General features: G+C 41.2%; 1 long non-coding RNA gene across 1 annotated transcript in view; it reads right to left on the reverse strand.

The window, feature by feature from the left end:
• LOC133273451 (uncharacterized) overlaps positions 1-7,032 on the reverse strand; it is a 34,912-nt gene extending 27,880 nt beyond the window's left edge. Inside the window, exon 1 of the long non-coding RNA XR_009744811.1 lies at positions 6,918-7,032. This is a non-coding gene — a long non-coding RNA (uncharacterized LOC133273451). The remainder of the gene's footprint in view (positions 1-6,917) is intronic.
• Between the last annotated feature and the right edge of the window lie 4,764 nt (positions 7,033-11,796).

Here is an 11,796-nt window from a genome sequence, read left to right on the forward strand (position 1 = left end):
AACATTCAGCCATTAAAACCCACTTACCCAGTTAGTTTCTCTCTAATAGTTCTTCAAGAGCTTCTCTTCAGTGACATGAGAAACTCCCATATCTGGAAAGTGGTCTGTCTGCAGAGAAAATACTTTCCAACTGCTTTGATGTGTCCTGGTGAGACTCTACATTACTCTAGAAGCCCTGGGGACATACACTGCAGTAATGTAAGGGTTGAAATTTGTCCTCATATTTTTGTACCACTAAAATCCTGCATAATCCTCATTTTGAAGACTTAAGTGAGACTTAAGCAGTGCATAGCCTCATACCAGGTCTTCTTTGTATTGGCGCAAATATCACCCAGGCAAGACAATATTTGCTCAGGTGCAGCACCTTGGGTAAGAGTTAATCCCTTTCATTTCTGACACAATAGTTATTATGTACAATAACTAATAAAAGCCACTCTTGAGATCGACAACCTACACATTTTCAATTTCCTCTCCTGTACTCTAGCCTTTCATAAGCTCCTTTGATCCTGTATAGGTGTCAATCTTTGCATGCATATAGGTCACAAGAAAGTTCATCTTATGTTAATAGCCCAGTCACCTTCAGATGCATTGATTTTAAGCCGTTTCCATTTCCAAATTTCAATTTTATCATTTTATTTCAGTCACTCCATCATTCTCAAAGACACAAAGCTACAGGGACTGTGATTTTGCTTAGACTGTTTATTAAAGAGGAAAAAGTCAAGTCAAATATCAAAGCTTCCTTCTTGCCTGGCCAGTTGGAGACACGTGTGCACACTGTACTCTTCCCTCTCAAGGGAAAGGTGAGCTGTGTAAGGCTGGGTTTACTGGGGCTCCAAAAGCAGAAGCAGTATTTCTGAGACAGTGATTGGACAGTAATCACACAAAACACAGAACTGAATCAGGTGGGCTCAGGATGCCTCATGAAATCTGCATTGAGGACTTCTGAGTAAAGGCAGAGGCTGCCTGATGCATGCACCCCTAGAAGAGCTCTGATGAAGTCAAGTGTCTGCCTTGGGTTTCTGCACAGAGCACAGCTGTACCCTCTTCTTTCTCCAGCCCCAGAGGCCAAGCACAGCGCTTCATAAGGGGTCAAGCTGGACACTGCTGAAGCCTGGACTCCCCCTCCCAAAGTAAGATACCCTCAATAGTTTTTCCCCTTTTTCCCAAACCACCAGTACTAGATCAGTGCATTGAAAGTCCTCCCTTCTTTGCTGTTTCAAGCAGGACCAGATACTTCCAGGGACAGCATGCAAGGCAAGAGGAACTGGACTTAATCTTTCCTGGGAAGGCAAACCTTATAGAAATGTTTGTTTTCACTCTGCTGCTTGACATTCCAGCTAGTGGGATGCTTCAAGAACTTGTTCCAATGGCTTGTTTCTCCTGCTCCCTCCCATGGCAAATTGAAATCAATATTTTTAGATTCTTGTCATTCCCTTAAAGGCTCATTCTCTCTCTCCCCGCCTCCCTTTCCGAGGTCACACAAACTTTGCTTTGGACTCCAAACTATTAATTTTTCACATTACTCATTTTAGGTGTCTGAAAAGTTTCTTACTCATCGGCCCATAGAAGGAAGAGTTCTTTTCTTTTTTCTTTTTTCTTTTTTTTTTAAGAAAAAGAAGAGATATGTACTCAGCAACAGAAATGAAGTCTCCATGCCATCACAACAAGATGTCTTCCAAGTCTGATTTGCAGTCCCCCCTCTTGGCACACATTTGCTGCCTTTGCTTCACATTCACTCAGGGCCCTTTATTTCTGCAGGCACAGAAAAAAAATGTGCCAATTGAGGAAATCTGGGGTGTCTTTTCAGCCAGATAAAGTAATTGTAGGGAATTGTAATGAAGTTGAACTAATTTCCCACAGGCCACCAAACACTGTGCCATATGTTAATGACTTTTGGTAGCCATGAGCTTAAACTACACTCTCAACTAGAGTTTAAAAGCTTCATAGCCCAGTGTCACCCTCCAGAGCTCAGCAAGGACTCCTGTCAGCAATGCCTGGAAAAGAGATGAGCATGTAACACAGGAAGTGGCTTGTGAAGCAAGAAGCAGCCTTCCTCATTTACCAAAAGTTCCTTTTTCTACTCAACTCCTCTCCCGGACTCATTTGGACTAGCAGAAAAATATACCAGTGCAGCCCTACCTGTCAGCAAGGAAGAATGTTTGTGCATCTGATTCCTCTATGTACCAGAGCTTTGCTCTTGGATCTCCTCAGGCTCCTGATAACCTCCTGATGTTACCGCAGCTGTTTGTTTAACAGAAACCCATAAAATTCTTGAGGTTGCCACATTGCCCTTTTCTCCTGTCCACACCCAGGACCTCCTCATCTTCTTACATACAGTAAACAATCCCCCGCAGGGTCCACATTTATTGTGGCAACTAACAAGCCCATTAAAACTTCAGCTCTGACGCACACTATACTGCAAGCTTCAGTGCACTGCTGCCAGGTAAGACTTTGCTGAAGCATTCAGGCTTTACCAATAAAATAATATTTGTGTTCTCACAACCATCTACTGAAGTCTCCCAGAATGCGACAGGAAGAGCTGCAATGTATTTTTAAGACAGAAAAGGAAAAAAAAAAAAAATATTTCTCCCCACGGAGACTTCACCAAGTGTAAGCTTCTGTAGACAGGGTGCAAAGCATTTTGTAAAAGCACAAAGCAGATGATGTCACTAAGCAAGTTCTGTCCAGCTCACCTATACAATTCCTCCGGTTCAGAACAAATCAGATGCAAATAGCACCATAATCAAGTATTTCTGGTTTGGCCCCTGGGTGGACAGAATACATCTGAAATCCAGACGATCTGCATTTTTTACATCAGCCAGGATCACATACAGAGCAAAACAAAGCAATTTCAAAAGGCCCTATCTAGACTTCGGGTCTGAAAAAAATGCTGAGCTGCTGCTGCTGCTAAGACTCTTAAACCAGCAAAGAAGGTGTTTACTTGCTGCACTGCTTCATGCCCACCGGGAAAATGTCCTATGCAATTGCTTTTACATTCATTATGTCTGTGTGAGGTGTGAATTCCAATTCCACACACACACACTGTGGACAATTGAAACTATATTCTGTGACAGACTATATTAGGCACAGTTTCTACATTCAGTTTGCTCTAAAGCTGGGACTACCTTATAATAAATATGGTCTATGTTTACACAAATGCATTGGCATACACAGCCAAAAGAAAGAGAATGAAGATACTAATCAATCTGTATTAACAACCTTTGTTTTAATAATACAAATATCTGAAGGCATTTCTTTGTACAAACCTTTCTGTAAGTCCACAGCTTATTTCCCAATCAAAGACAATATGTTGCCCATGCAACAGCAATAAAGCTGTCATACCGCCTTTGGCTGTAACTTGCAATCTGTCCGTATCCAATACTTCACTGAAAAAGAAAAGGTGCAGGCCCTAAATCTGGTTGACTTGACTGGCAAAGGGCTGTGCTACCTAAAGTTCAGCTCACTTTTTTCTTGGCAAAAGCATTTAAATCCTCTAATGTAGATTTATGTCATTTTGTCTGGACACCTTGCCCACAGAGGCTTCAGAAATTAATCATGCTTCTTCCACAATCATGGAAACAACCCAGAGTTAGCATGAAACTACTTTTCAATTTTTTTTCCCCTCATTTTTTCCCACTTCTTACCTCTCCCTCAGAATGCCTGTCTTGGCTGAAAATAACACGTACTACATTTTACTCTTATGGAGAATTTTATCTGTGATAGTTAACAAGAGTCTGCAAATAATTAAGACTGTATCATCCTTAACGTTTCTTACATTCTTTTACAGACTTTGCTGCTGTTTGGACACCTGCAAATTCAATAGCTTTAGAGAAATTTTCCTATTTCACAATTTCACAGAGTTCCAGACTTGTGATTCACTTTAGAGATAAACGGCCAGCAATAAACAACTCTTTTTTTTTCAACTAAGTTTCATGTTTCATTAGAAGATGCGAAACCCCTTGACAAACAGGAACTGAAAAAGAAAATATTGGAGCAGGGAGCTGTGTATGTAAGATGTCAGTTTAACATACGCAGAATGAAAGATATTTTTTAAACCTATTAGTAAAAAATATTCCCAAGCCAAACCAAGGTCAACTGAATTATTTCTGTTCTACTTTAAACAGTATTAGTTTCACAACTAATTATCTCACAATTACTATTTTTCCTTGATGAACTCTGTGCTGCCTCAGCCTAATGAAAGTGCTGCAAGGTAATACAGTGGTTACATGACAATGCAAATAGGACCCACTCAATTTGCATAAAAAAAGGTTGCAAGGAGCAATTAGCACTTCATTAATATAATATAAAATGATAATTTACCATATATCCCAAGTGACTCAAAACTTCTTTCCATCCATATGTGCAAATAATAGATAATATGATGCGGTGTGTGTGAACCAGGTTCATGGTGCATTAGCTAGAATCCCTGTGTCAGTTTTCACTATAATAGCTATTAGTTAATATGAACAGTAGCTCAAATTTAACCTATGACAGCAGTGTTAAATGATAAAAGGATCTGTTGGCAGCGATATCTCACAATTCCACCCCTCTAAAGTTCTCCCTTCTTTGCTATCCAGAATGAAGTATTGGAAACTGACTTCTAATCTAATTTATAAAGCAGATTGAAATGAAGTGCTGGTAGCACTCGGCTCAGCTGCTCAGCATTTTGAGAAGCAAGATCATTCCTGGTGAATCACACAGCTCAGGCATTCAAGCACGCACTGGCAGCTTCTAATGATCAAAGTATTTGACTTAAATAATTGATTTATTTATACTAGCAAAGAAGCTCCAGGGGGTTGTGAATATTATGAGATATAATCACACCACTAGGGAATTAGAGACACTCAGATGTGCCTTGTGCCTGCTAATGCCCTGCGGGTGTGATTAGGATATCACACATCAAAGGAATTTGCTCGAAAATTTTTCATATAATAAATTAATAAAAATAATTTATTTAAATAATTCCACTGATTTAATGGGACAGATCTGATGCAAGATGCAGTATGCAGAGAACTACAATGAAGTGTGCTGATCTAGGACGGTACAGAAGCCCTGACAATCTTCAGTTAACGCCCAAGTACCAAGTTCCTCTGGCTAGCAGGTCCCCATGAGGTATTTGCATCATCTCAAAGCTGACTGTCTGTGATGAGCATTCCCAGGGATTTTAGCCAACCTGCACTGTCTGAAGTGGAGTAAAACAGTGCTCCTTCAACAAATCCTTTCAGGAAGGGAAATGATTAACAGTGACATACAAGGCAGTACAGCATGCTGGCAAAGGAAGACAAAGCAATGGCTGCAATACCTCATGGAGAGGCTCTTCTGGTCAGATTGTTTATTCAAGTATTTTAACAGCTACTTTAATGGTACACATGGCTTGACCATTGCAGACTACAAGTATTTTACAGTCTTTAATGCAATTCTCACCATAAAAGGGTCATAGGGAAGTGTTCTCATTTTAGCTGTACTCATAAGATACTGAGTTACATGGAGACCAACTAACTTGCTCAAAAGCACCCTGACAGTCTGTGCAGATCAGGGGATTAAACTTGTACAGACTTTCTGCAGTATGCTTCTGTTCCAGAAATCCACTAGCTTTTCAACAAGGATATTACAGGCAATTAAAATCATGTTGGCTTTAACCTGTCGTGCTGCAAGGGAAGTATATAGATGTTCCACTTCCAGAAGTACAATACTTTCCTGTTCTATATTGCATGACCTTTAGGGGAGCATTTATGGCAGTGACAGGAAAAACAAGGACATCCTTTCAGAGAATATACATGTGTAACCCATGTAGATCTTTTCAGACCCATAGAACGACATGAAGACGGAAAGCAGTATTTGGGGACAACTTGTGCCTTGGACAAAGTAGTACTCCAGGTGCAAAACATGATGGCTGTCCTTGAGTTGCAGAAAGAATGAGCAAATAAGACTTTTTGAACCCGTATCAACTCCCCTGGGGTCAGGCCTAGTCTGTCTTACATTACTTTTGTACCCTCCTAAGATGTTACAAAAGAACTCCAGAACTGCAATGCTGTTTAAACAAGTCACGCAAGTTCTGAGTAAAGAAATCATCAGCAATTATAAATTCCTGCAAAAGCACCAACTCTATCACTAAAATTAGAAAGGGAGAGGCTTCAAGGGATTTGTTCTTACCTATGGGAAAAGCCTGAGACTGCATTCAACTTTTCCACATCTTCATTCTCACCCTTGTGTATCTGCTTTGATTTTGGAACAACAAGCATTGTGTGTGCTGGTCCATTATCAATTTATAGAATCATAGAATCACAGAATCATAGAATAGTTAGGGTTGGAAAGGACCTTAAGATCATCTAGTTCCAGCCCCTCTGACATGGGCAGGGACACCTCCCACTAAACCATGCCACCCAAGGCTCTGTGTTATGCCACAGATTGAGCTTCATCTCACAAATCAAATCTCCACCGTATAATACATGTTTTTATTGCAAGTGTCAGATCTGAAATCAATTTCAAATGCACCCAAAATTCAGTCTTTAGAGAGACTCAGTGAGTTTAAAAAAAAACCTCTGCTGTCTTCGAATTTCAGGATTTGAATTGAGCCTGGAGTCATGCAGTCGACTACCAATTAACCTGACAGCGCTACATGTAGCATGCTGGGTTGAAAATAAATGTGCACATTTTTTTATGTTTATAATCTCTTTCACTTTCTTTACCTCATTTTCCCAACATGCACATAACAAATTCAGTCTGTCCTACAGATACAGTTTCACTAGAGTGCACCACAAGGGGACATTTTTCTCCCCAGCACTAGAAGATGAAGCACTGTTCATTTGACGGGATGTGGCAGAGGCTCTGTGAGGGTGCAGCCCCCACATTTAGGAAAGGCTGAACCTGCCCATACGGTCTTGTAACATGATGTGTATTTGTTTTGTACTACTTACATCTGTCTTCTGCCTGGGCTCTTCCGTACCATTTGCCCTTGTAGAACTGAGTTGAATATAATTACCATGAGGAATCAGAAAAAGTTGGAAACAGCCTTCATATCTAGGCCCACCTTTAAAAAAGAAGTCAAAGCATCAGCAAATCCCTGAGATATCCATTATTGTTAAAGACAAAATTACATCACCAACTCTGATCCCAGTTTCAAATTCTTCCTGTTTTCTGTGATTGCCAACTTGAGCTTTGACTGCTATCGGATCTGAGGGAGTCCTGTGCTGACTGGGAAATCTCAGATGTGATCCCAGGTAAGATTATAACACAGTTTAGGAATTCTGATCCTAACGATATCTCAATATGTATCCCACAGTATGACTGCCTGTTAGTTAAAACTGAAAATACCAGCAGTCTATCCTTGAAGCACACTGTCAAGTTTGCAGGAAGGCAGTGAAGATCAAGGATTAACAACACTGGCTCTCAGAACTGAGGTTTTTTTTTTTAAACAGTGTCTGCTTTGTTATCTACATCAGCCTGACCTGTGTGTTACTCTCAAGGATAATAACAGCTACACCACCTTGAGCAAACCAACTGCTTAGGAGCCCAGAGAAGTGAATCACCAAGAGAACGCTCACACCAGAAAGCAGCCTCTGAGGGTTTCAGCAGTGAAAATACCTATTCTTGACTGGAGACAAAACTAGAGCGTCAAGGAACATAAAAAGCTGAATATGCTTGAATTTTCCATGTTTACTTATAACTGCAAATATTATTTATAACTATGGTCCATGAGGGACCATAGAATTCTCTCTCTCTGCATAGAACACTGCCTTTTGCTTTAGCTGAAGTGGGAGGCGGATAGCATTTCTCAAAACCAAACCTCAGCAGAACAATAAGCAACACCGAGGGGCCTGGCATCTACTATTAACGTAACAACAGCATGCTGACTGGCAAGCCGTGGCTGAACTCAGAGGAAGGAATATAACTGCATGCAAATACAGCTGTATGAATCACAGGACAAAGGTACCTATACAGGAGCTTTCATGAGCAGGACCTGGCCTTAAAGGCTTGGCTGTAGTGAATCAAGGGTGGTAGTAACTAACACACGGCTCTGATGAGCCAGACCACAGCCAATATCCTGGGAGCCAAGCAGAACGTCAATGCTTGGGGTGGTAGTGGCTCATCTTCACAAGGATACAAAGGTGTCATATTTGCACAAGCTGAGTCTCCAACTTGCCTCCGTCCTCATCCTCCATTGCAGGAATTCAGTCTTACGGTAACAGAGCCATGAATCGCCATGCCAAATCACATATAAGTGGCAAATGCAAAGTAAAAAAAACAAAAAAACAAACAAACAAACAAAAAAAAACCTAGATTTGGTAAAGAAACAGTTCAGGGCATGAAAAAACAACAATAGACTCGGCAAGGGCAGTGAGCTTTGTTAATGAAAAGTAGGGGCAGCTCTTCTGTGATGAGCTGCTTTCCCTTCTGCAGAAAGTCAGCCTTCCTGACAGCCACTCTCACTGCCCAAATTCAGTTAAAACCCACTCTCCTTCATCCCACCGGTTGTGTCCCAGGCATTGTGAAATCAGTGCTTGTAGCATTTGCAGCTGTAGGAAGTCAGACAGAAGCCTTAGAGCCACCAGCACACTGCTGGCAATGGAGCCTGGCAGCCCTATCACCAGCTAGGGCCTTCGGCACGCAAAAAAACAGTTACATAAACCACATACAGGGTGATCAGCAACAGACCTACCTGCTCAGTCTGCTGGGAAAGGAAATTCCCTCTTTTTGAGCTGGATATTAAAGCAATACTCTTCTCCAAAAAATACCTGATGGAACATGGCATCCTCCACCTGAGCCAGCCAAGCTCCTCAGCAAAGGTTTTAGATCTAGGACTTAAGTTACATGACTGAACCCACACTTAACGCCCCTGAAAAAAGAGAGAAGGACTTTAAGGGGCACTGACTGCTCAGCAGCTCTGAAAGATGAGTGAAATGAGAGACAGAAGCACCAGTGTAAGGCATGGGAGCTCAAAAATATCACTCCAGGTACTGATTTGTGTGGCTACTCCTAGCCATGGAGGGAGACATGCTACCTTGCATGGCTGCCTGCTCTATACTCCTCCTCCCCACTCTGTGGGCCAGTGAGCCCTTCATTTTGAGTAGAGGTTATGTGAATTGAATAAGCAAAACGTTAACTGCAGGGCCAAATTCGGTCCTTGGTTTATGCTTGTAAAGATACAGCCAAAACCATCCAGGGAGGAACCCAATGACACACTTCCACATGAGGTATAAAGAACATTACTTATCTTTTTAGGGCTTTACACTGTTCCTGATAAAATCCGTAGGAAATTTGTCTTTTGTTTCAAAGGGAGTAGAAAGGTGTGCTATAAATTTTAAGCAGAGTTTGCAAGGTGTTGTTTTTTTAAATCTTGCCTTTTTCAATAAACTTACAAAATGAGAAAAACTTCTTTGCAACCAATAAAAAGACAACAAATGTAGAACTCATTACCTCTTAGGAGCCATTGTACATCACAGAAGCACTGTTTTTTAAAGGGCATTCCCCTTTTGATGAAGAACTGTAATGATTTCTAGTAAAATGTTTAAATCTAACTCCTCATTACTCCAAGTTCCCTACCCCCCTGACAGCCTGACAGCCTTGGAGCCTGTGAAAGGAGGAATGTAATGAGTATACATTAACGTTATATACTTTCCACAGTTCTTGTTCTGGTGTGACCAGATTTATGTATGGAGCAGTTTGAATGCAATCCATCACGATTATACATAGCATTGGCTTCAACATTTCTGCAGGTAGCACCATCTCCAAACTTTCTCAGCTGCGGCTGTATGAAAGGAACTGAGATGTGGTGACACAATGTTCATTTGTTTTGGTGGCAAGACTCAATTAAAACAACATAACAGGGTTTAAAAAAATACTAATCTGTGAAAAAATGTGAAAGAGAGTTAAGTAAAACCTTCAAATATTCCCTTGTTCAGGACAAGCTGTGTGGGCTGACAGCCTCTCCCAAGGGAGCAAGGGGTCTTAGAAAAAGCTCTGCTACGAAAGGACTGGCTGTTAAGGCAAATCCCCACCAGTCGGAGCCTTGAGGAGGGTGAAGCACAGCTATTGATGCCCAGACACAGAGAAGACATTGTAAAGGAAATATGGGGGATGAGAATGGCAGTGGAGGAAACGAAATAGGGACTGCCTCCCACACAGGGGAACAACAAACCTGTGAAAATAAGAAACTGCTTTTTCACTAGACAGATTTTCAAGGAAGAAAGACATGTCCCATGGCTTTCAAAATGCCACCTGAGCCATTGGGGGACTCCATGCTGCCACAGCTTGAGTCATGAGGGCAGACAAGGCAGGTTATTAAAAGTCAAACAGAAATAAAAGGAGGCTTCTTTGCAAGTAAAATTCATTTCAATTGCTGCTGTGTTCAGTGGGGACAAAAAGAAATAAAGTGACCTCAAGTATTGCTGACTCCCCATTTTCATCCTGAGTTCTGCAGTAACCAGTGCTGTTCCCAGAGTGCAAGGATCCTCAGGCCTTGTCAGCAGAGCTCTCACTTTTTCAAAAAAGATTGCAGCCCAACAAAGTCACGTTTTAAAGCCTTTTCTTTCACACACAAGCTATAATCAAGAATGTAATGCAAACCCTTAGAAATAAAGTTGTTCTAGACAGTCTCAATTGGGAGTGGGCAAAGAGAGAGGAAGAAGAACCATGCAAGGAACTTAAGAGTCTTTGGAGCAAAGAGTAACTTCACAGAGCTAGGACTGCTACAGGGAAGAAAAGCTCTCTTGTTGGTATCCATTGTCCAGAGGCATAAATGGACTGCAATTGAAGTCAATAATAATAATAAAAATCATTTCCATTCGGAAAGTGCTTTTCACTGAAGAACTTGAAAGTAATTTACATATGCCACTACACTTCTCTATTTAGTTACCCCTATTGCTGTTGTATGGCATACTGTACAGGAGCCCCGAAAGCCAAAAAGCTATGCACCAGGACAGTCAACTAACAGGACCACAAAAAAGTCCCCAGCATATCTGTACAGGCAATGCTGGTAAGCGATATGACTACAATGACCAAAGACAAAAAAAAAAGCATTTAAGACAGATTCAAAACTAAAGAAAGACAAGGAGTTTCCTTATTTAGTACTGTAATGTTGCATCTCTAAGTTTCTTGTACTGCTCCCAAGTTCTTCTAATACATGAGCTGTGAGAGAACAAATTGCTGGAGGCCTACACATGAAAGAATATGTCCCATGTGTGAGGCTGGATTTACTTCCCCAGAACTTTACTCCCCCATAACCTTTTTCCATGAAATAAATCCACGAAGGGAGAGGAATCTATTTGCAACTGCCATTCTTCACAGTGAATTGCCCAAGATGGAAGTTATTCCCACAAAGCAAGCAGGGTATTTAGCTGTTGAAGTATAATTAAAAGACATCTGTACGGTTCTTGGAGTTCTTAAAGAGAAGATGTGGCCAGCAAGACTTGAGACAGCCTATTAGCAGCCTGGTCTGCTCATGACATGAACTTTCTTGCATACCCCATGGCAGTTCCCATTAAGAGCAGTGTTACATTTGTTTAAATTTGCATTAATGGTAATGCTTTGTTTTTTAAAAGGCAAAACCATCCCAGCAATTACTTTACTAGATCAAGTATCTCTGCTTTAATTTAAAGAAAACAGAAGGAGCTGTTTCTGGTGTGTGTGGAGTGCTTCAGGAACTACATTGAGCTATAAGCACTGAATCTACCAAAGAGGTTGAAGGCTGCTCACAGGCCTAAGACAATGCCAACAGGGCACTCACAGGGAGGTGACAGTTGAATAGCTTTATGACCCTACAGTATCCCAGACCAGACAGCCCTGCCCTAACCTTCT

This window comes from Pezoporus flaviventris, unplaced genomic scaffold (assembly GCF_033815535.1).
Source record: "Pezoporus flaviventris isolate CSIRO_AGI_PZ_B2104156 unplaced genomic scaffold, CSIRO_AGI_Pfla_v1 ptg000031l, whole genome shotgun sequence".
In the NCBI taxonomy this organism is placed as follows: domain Eukaryota; kingdom Metazoa; phylum Chordata; class Aves; order Psittaciformes; family Psittacidae; genus Pezoporus; species Pezoporus flaviventris.